The sequence below is a fragment of the Phoca vitulina genome, unplaced genomic scaffold (assembly GCF_004348235.1).
Source record: "Phoca vitulina isolate PV1807 unplaced genomic scaffold, GSC_HSeal_1.0 scaffold92, whole genome shotgun sequence".
Classification (NCBI taxonomy): Eukaryota; Metazoa; Chordata; class Mammalia; order Carnivora; family Phocidae; genus Phoca; species Phoca vitulina.
In genome coordinates, this window is record NW_022589795.1 from 929080 (window position 1) to 937041 (window position 7962).

A 7962-nucleotide genomic window follows, 5' to 3' on the forward strand; every position below is an offset into this window, starting at 1 on the left:
TACATCCCCACCCCACAAGTGTTCTGACCTACCTGTGACACTGAGGTGGCCTCATGTAGAGGTGTCACTCTAAACACCTGAGTGCCTTTTTACCAGGTGCTTTTGCCAAGCTGTGGGGAACACCAAACTGGAGAATTCATAGTCCCTACCAGAGCAAGAGGGATACACAACTTCAGGGGGTACCCCTGGAATGTAACTCCAAAACAACAAGGCAAATGGTGCTCCTGGGAGTTGTGCAGTCTGGTCCCTAGTGTCAACAAAGATACAGTTTTGAAAGAAAAGCATACATGTAACAAGATAATTGCGTGTAAATGGAATGGTGTGACATGGGAAGGACGATCCTTTACAAGCACCGGTGGTAATGCTACGGAGGAAGGGGTGCCCAGTCCCAGCACAGGGAATAGCATGTGCAAACACAGAAGAGCTCAAGAGAACATGACACGGATCTCCTGGTTAACCATGACTCAAAAGCTTACTAAAGTGATGGTAAAGCAGGGGCAATGGGTATAAACCCACAAGGACAAAGAATGGAAAATGGTATAACAGTGGACAAAAGATGTCAATAGATTCTGGAATCCAGCAAGTGGAGACAGGGTCACTGACCTAGCACAGCTGAGAAAACTGAATAGTAAGTGCTTGCAGAAGGGATTTCCAGCCAGAGGTATGCGTATGACCCCCCAAAAGCTCAAAGTTACAGGGAGTAGGTATGGTTGATGGCAGGTTTGGATGAAAGGTTTGGCTGAAAAGAAGAGAGCTGGTTGAAAAATTTGTATAATTGAGATTTTCCAAATAACTACCTCTCTCTGAACCCACAGGAGACAAAAGTACTCACTGTCTGGAGAAAGCCAAGTACGGAGCCGGGGATACCAGACACAGCTGAGGACAAGAGAGTCACTGAACTAAAACAACAGAGATTCGGTAAGAAGCTACATACATCAGCTCCCAGAATGCCAGGAGCCAGGGCTTTCCCCAGTCACCCCACAGTGAAGCCCAATCGGCACAGAAGACCAGCCTGAACTGAGAAATAAAAACTACTACACTTTTTTTTTTTTTTAAAGCAAGCTCTAAGCCCAACATGGGGCTTGGGCTTGAACTCACAACCCCAATACCAAGAGTCTCATGCTCTACCAACTGAGCCAGACAGGTGCCCCTAAGAATTAATACACTTTTGAAGAAAACCTCCAACATAAGAGAGAGAGGTAGAGAGGGATGAACACAAGAGGAACCCAAGAGAATGCTAGGAGCATATAAAAATTTTGCAAAACTAGGGGTGCCTGGGTGGCTCAGTTGGTTAAGAAACCAACTTTTGATCTCAGCTCAGCTCTTGATCTCAGGGTCGTGAATTCAAGCCCTGGGTTGGGCTCCATGCTGGGCATGCAGCCTACTTAAAAAACAAAACAAAACAAAACAATCATAAAACTATAAATAGTATCTTTGGAGAGACAATTTATGCACGTTAAACAGGATTAGGATGAAAATGAAGATGAAGAAAATGACAAGTGAAAAAGCGCTCCTGAAATTGAAACCGGCAGCCAGAATTTAAAATTAAGTACATGGGTTGAAAGATAGAGCCAAGGAAACCTTCTAGAATATACTCCAGAACAAAAAAGATGTAAAATAGAAGCAGAGGGGAAACAAAACAAAACTCTGATGATCTGTCCAGAAGATTCAATTTCTGACCAAGAGGATTCCCAGAGAAATAGAAGGGAAAAAGGGTAAGGTGGGAATTATATCAAATAAAGAGTAAGAACTTCCCTTTCCAGGTTGAAAGGGGCCCATCTACTACCCAATCCAATGAATAAAAATTGACCCACACTAAGGCACATCCTGTGAAGTTTTAACAGAGGGAATAAATAAGTTATACAAGCTTCCAGAGAAAAGAACTAGGTCTCTCGGAGAGGATCAGAAATCAGAACAGCATCAGACTTTTTTTTTTAAGGTTTTATTTACTTATTTATTGGGGGGCTGGAGGACAGGGGGAGAAGGAGAGAATCCCTAGCAGACTCCACACTGAGTATGGAGCTCGACGCAGGGTTCCACACCACGATCCTGAGATCATGACCTCAGCTAAAACCGAGTCGGACGCTTAGCCCACTGAGCCACCCAGGCACTTCAGCATTGGACTTTCAACACAAACACTGAAGGATTTAAAGCCAATAATTGAGCCAAAATGCCTTCAAAATGATGAACAAATGATTCAATGCTCAAATGATCATTCAAGTGCTTAGAAATAAAGATATTTCAGATACTCAACTTTCAAAAAATTGAGTTTCCATGCACTTTTCTCGATAGCATGTTACTGGAATATGTGCTTCAACAAATGAAGTAGCAAAGCTAGAAAGAGGAAGACATGGGATCTGGGAAAGAGGGACTCCAACATAGGAGAACTTGATTGCAGCAGGATGGGGGGTGGGCAGCGGGGGTGATTGCCAAGAACATAAAGACTAGATTGCCAATGTGTTTTAAGCATTTGAAGCAAACTGCCAGGCATTTGAGAAACCTGCTGGAACACTTGGGGGAAGGTGGGAATAGGTATAAGAAAACTAAGCAAGTTTTTAAAAATAAAAGTATCAACTCCAGAAAAAAAGACAAGTATTTGTATATGAAAGGAAACATAACCATAGAACACTTCTTGGCTTACCAGTGAACAATCTTTAGTCAAAATAAAACACATGATTAGTGGTTCTGCTACAGTGGCTTAAAACTTATGACCACTCCATTGTGAGGGATGGGAAGGAACAGCGGTGGTGAAAGAAACACATCCTCACCAATGATAATAGGAAGTCAAACAGTATCTAAAATTCTGAGTGGGCAAAAATAGTTGGAAAGTAGCAGTCTGGAGAGCAATAGTTGGAAGTAAGGAGGTGCAGGACAGAGGACTGTCGTTTTCAACAAAAGTTTTCCCGTATTCTTCAATTTCTAAATTACTTGTATGCATTACTTGGATAAAAATTATAATTATGTTTTCTAAGTGAAATGCCTAATACCAAAATAAAATTTAGGTAACATCATTTTATCTTCTCTCAGAAGGAACCTCCTTACTTGACTCATTCATCCAGCTGTTCATTCATAAAAGAAAAACACACTGTCAGGAACCAAGGGTAAGGTATGGAATGGTGAACAGGACAGGTCTCTGCTCCTCGAGACAGGAGACACGGAAGACAGACAAGTAAATAAGGAAGTAATTACTACTTACGATAAGAGCAGTAAAGATGACAGGATAGTGAGTGGCTGGGGTCAGGCTGGCAAACTTTAGATAAGTCAGGGAAGGCATCTTGGAGGAAAGAACTTATCTGTCCTGGCTTCTAAAGGAAAACAGACCTTTTGGTGTTAAAATCTCAGCTTGGAGGGATGCCTGGGTGGCTCAGTCAGTAGGTTAAGTGTCTGCCTTCGGCTCGGGTCACGATCCCAAGATCCTGGGATCGAATCCCACATTGGGCTCCTTGCTCAGCGGGGAACCTGCTTCTCCCTCTGCCTGCCGCTCTCCCTGCTTGTTCTCTCTCTCTCTGACAAATAAATAAATAAAATCTTAAAAAAAAAAATCTCAGCTTGAAGTTTCCAGGACCAAAAAGATAGTATAGATCTAAATGTTAAAATGGGCAGGCCTATGCTTAGGAATTCTTTTGGGAGACTTGGCTGTTCCAACTCCTCACCAAGACCCTTTAAACTAAAAATCCTTAGTGAAGGGGCACCTGGGTGGCTCAGCCAGTTGAGCATCCAACTCTTGATTTTGGCTCAGGTCATGATATCAGGGTCGTGAGACTGAGCCCCAAATCTGGCTCCATGCTTAGCTCGGAGTCTGCTTGAGATTCCCTCTCCCTCTTCCTCTGCTCCTTTCCCCACTCCTGTGTGCTCTCTCTAATAAATAAATAAAATATTTTTTAAAAATCCTTGGTAAAGAGATAGGTAAATGCTGCACTCCCAGCCCCATTATAAGCAGGTGCCTTCTCCCTTTTTTTAGTGAGGTTCCATTTGATTTTGGCCACTGAAGATTTCAGTTTATGCAACATTTTTTGTTGTTCTGCACAGGAGGGTTTTCAGGACATCCAGTCTACCACAGAGCTAGAACAGAAGTCAGGGTGAGACAAGAACAGGAATTTAAGAAAACTTTAGGTGGGACTTGCAGATAATTGAAGAGAAGCAGAGGTATGAGAAAAGAGGGGAATGAAGGATATTCTCAGATTTTTGATTTGCACAGTGGGGTAGATGATGATGCCATTATATTTAGATGGGGGGAAACTGGGTGGGGAGAATGGCACAAACTTTGGTGAGAAAGTTTAAGAGTTATGTTTTAGACAAGATAAACAGACAACTACAAGTTGTCCGAAGGGAAATGTCAAGTGAGCAGCAGGACACAGGAATTGGGAGCCTGGAGAGGCCTGGGCACCCTTGGAAATCACCAGAATGGAGATGATGTTTAAAGCTAAAGTAACGGAGGGCGCCTGGGTGGCTCAGTTGGTTAAGCGACTGCCTTCGGCTCAGGTCATGATCCTGGAGTCCCTGGATCGAGTCCCGCATCGGGCTCCCTGCTCGGCAGGGTGTCTGCTTCTCCCTCTGACCCTCCCCCCTCTCATGCTCTCTCTCTCATTCTCTCTCTCTCAAATAAATAAATAAAATCTTAAAAAAAAAAAAAAAAAAAAAAGCTAAAGTAATGGATGAGATAACCTGAGGACAGAATATAGAAAAAGGAAGGAAAAGAAAGCCCCAGAGGCCTGGGACCCTTCAAACATTAGTGTTCAGGTAGAGGATAAACCAGGAAAGGAAACTGGGAAAGACCAGCAAGACTGAAGAAAAACCAAGGGAATATGTTGTTACAGAAACCAAGAGAGTGTTTTAAGAAAAAATGTGTTCAACTGTGTCCAATACCACTTAAAGGGTGAGCAAAATGGTGACAGCATCCTTTCAATGTGGTAAATGCAAAAGTCTCTGGTGACACTCCAGCCCACCATACCTAGTCCTTCCTTCAATTAGGTTAATGTTTCTGAACCCCAAGACAAATCCACCAAGAAAATCACACAGGCACTCACTCTTGTTACTTTTCTCCCTAGAAGAAACGACCCCCTGGAAGAGTATCTTCAGACTTTTGTCATACCACCCCCCCAAAAAAAGGCAATTTAAAAGGGCCCTAGAAGAATGACCTCTAGAAATAGTGATTTTTCTCCCAAAAAAGATTTAGAAATCTCCAGTATTTTTCCACTATTCCAATCTACCTGGGGTCAGTATTATATGTAAGGGCAGAGAGATTACTTTAACCATAAAGATCAGTATTTAAGTCTATACTCTGGACTATAGCCCTCTGGCCAGCCCCATCTGGACTCAGGAGAATTTGAAAATTAAATCTGGGGGGTGGAGGAGGTAAGTACTTCATTTCCCTGTCCTCAGTATAGTAACCAGAAGCATTCCGAAGTTTGTTTCTGTATAAGCTGGAATTCTAGGAGAGAAATTTGTGCCAATTAAAAAAGTTTCAAGGAAGAAAAATTAAATATATCCAAAGTATACAAAGAACTCTTAAAACTCTCTCAAAAATAAGAAAACAACCCAATTTAAAAATGGGCAAAATAGGGGCGCCTGGGTGGCTCAGTTGTTAAGCGTCTGCCTTCGGCTCAGGTCATGATCTCAGGGTCCTGGGATCGAGCCCCGCATTGGGCTCCCTGCTCAGCGGGAAGCCTGCTTCTCCCTCTCCCACTCCCCCTGCTTGTGTTCCCTCTCTCGCTGTGTCTCTCTCTGTCAAATAAATAAATAAAATCTTAAAAAAAAAAAAAATGGGCAAAATATCTGAACAGGCACCTCACCAAAGAAGATATACACATGGCAAATATGCATATGAAAAGATGGTCTACTTCATATACCATTAGGAAACTGCAAATTAAAGTGACAATGAGATACCACTACACACCTATTAAAATGGTCAAAATCCAAAATGCTGACAACACCAAATGCTAGTGAGGGTGTAGAGCAACAGGAACTCTCATTCATTGTTGGTGAGAATACAAAATGGTACAGGCACTTTGGAAGATAGTTTAGCAGTTTCTTATAAAACTAAACATACTCTTTTTTTAAAAAAGATTTTATTTATTTATTTGAGAGAGAGAGAGAAAAAACATGAGTGGGGGTAGGGGCAGAGGGAGAGGGACAAGCAGACTCTCTGCTGATCACAGAGCCCAACCCAGGGTCCGATCCCATGACCCCAAAATCATGACCTGAGCCAAAGTCAGACACTTAACCGAATGAGCCACCAAGGTGCCCCAAAACTAAACATACTCTTAACATATGATCTAGCAGTCATGCTCCTTGGTATTTACCTAAATTAGTTGAAAACTTGTATCTACACAAAAACCTGCACACAAATATTTATAGCAGCTTTACTCATAACTGCCAAAACTTGGAATCAATCAAGATGTCCTTTAATAGGTGAATGGATAAACAAACTGTGGTACATAGAGGCAATGCAATATTAATCAGCAATACAAAGGAATGCGCCTATCAGGCCACAAAAAGATATGGGGTGATTTGAAAGAACGTTGCTAAGTGAAAGAAGACAATCTGAAATGGCTACATACTGTATAATTCCAACAAAGACAAAAGACAAAACTATGGAGACAGTAAAAATAAGCTGGTTACCGTGGTTTGGGAAAGGGATGAATAGGTGGAACACTGGGGATTTTTAAGGCAGTGAAACTATTTTATGTGATGCTGTAATGGTGGATACATCTGTCAAAATCCATAGAATGTATAACAAAGTGAACTCTAATGTTAACTGTGGGCTTTAGTTAATAATAATGTATCTATTTTGGCTCATGGGGTACCTGGCTGGTTCAGTCAGTGAAGTGTGCGACTCTTGATCTCTGGGTCGTGAGTTTGAGCCCACTTGGTCTAGAGATTTAAAAAATACATACTCTGATAATGAGGAATTCTTAATCTCAGGAAACAAACTGAGGGTTGCTGGAGTGGTGGGGGGTGGGAGGGATGGGGTGGCTGGGTGATAGACATTGGGGAGGGTATGTGCTATGGTGAGTGCTGTGAATTGTGCAAGACTATTGAATCACAGATCTGCACCTCTGAAACAAATAATACAATATATGTAAAAAAAAAAAAAAAAGAAGATAGCAGGAGGGGAAGAATGAAGGGGGGGAAATCGGAGGGGGAGAGGAACCATGAGAGACGATGGACTCTGAAAAACAAACTAAGGGTTCTAGAGGGGAGGGGGGTGGGAGGATGCGTTAGCCTGATGATGGGTATTAAAGAGGGCACGTATTGCATGGAGCACTGGGTGTTATACACAAACAATGAATCATGGAACACTACATCAAAAACTAGTGATGTAATGTATGGTGATTAACATAACAATAAAATATTTTAAAAAATACATACTGGATCATCAACAGTAACAAATGTACTACACTAATGCAAGATGTTAATAATTGGAGAAACTGTGGGGAGAGAGAGGAGAGGGTATATGGGAACTCTATACTTTCTGTTCAATATTCCTATGAATCTAAAATGGCTCTAAAAATATATATATAGTCTATAGGGGCGCCTAGGTGGCTCAGTCGGTTAAGATCCAAAACTCTTTTTTTTTTAAAACTCTTTTTTTTTTAAGATTTTATTTATTTATTTGAGGGAGAGCACATGGGGGGGGGGGGTCAGAGGGAGAAGCAGACTCCCTGCTGAGCAGGGAGCCTGATGCGGGACTCGATCCTGGGACTCCAGGATCATGACCTGAGCCGAAGGCAGTCGCTTAACCAACTGAGCCACCCAGGTGCCCCAAGATCCAAAACTCTTAATTTCAGCTCAGGTCATGATCTCAGGGTCATGAGACTGAGCCCCCTGTTGGGCTCTGTGCTGGGCCTGGAGTTTGCTTAAGATTCTCTCTCTCCCCCTCTCCCTCTGCCCCTCCCCTCCACCCCTGTGCATGCTCTCTCTCTCTCTAAAAATATATATATAATTATATATATATATATA

The 7962-nt window shown here is 42.2% G+C and overlaps 1 protein-coding gene across 4 annotated transcripts in view; it reads right to left on the reverse strand.

Moving 5' to 3' along the window:
• Positions 1 to 7962, reverse strand: part of STAT3 (signal transducer and activator of transcription 3) — a 69952-nt gene that overhangs the window by 47330 nt on the left and 14660 nt on the right. The gene's annotated exons all lie outside the window — the stretch shown is intronic.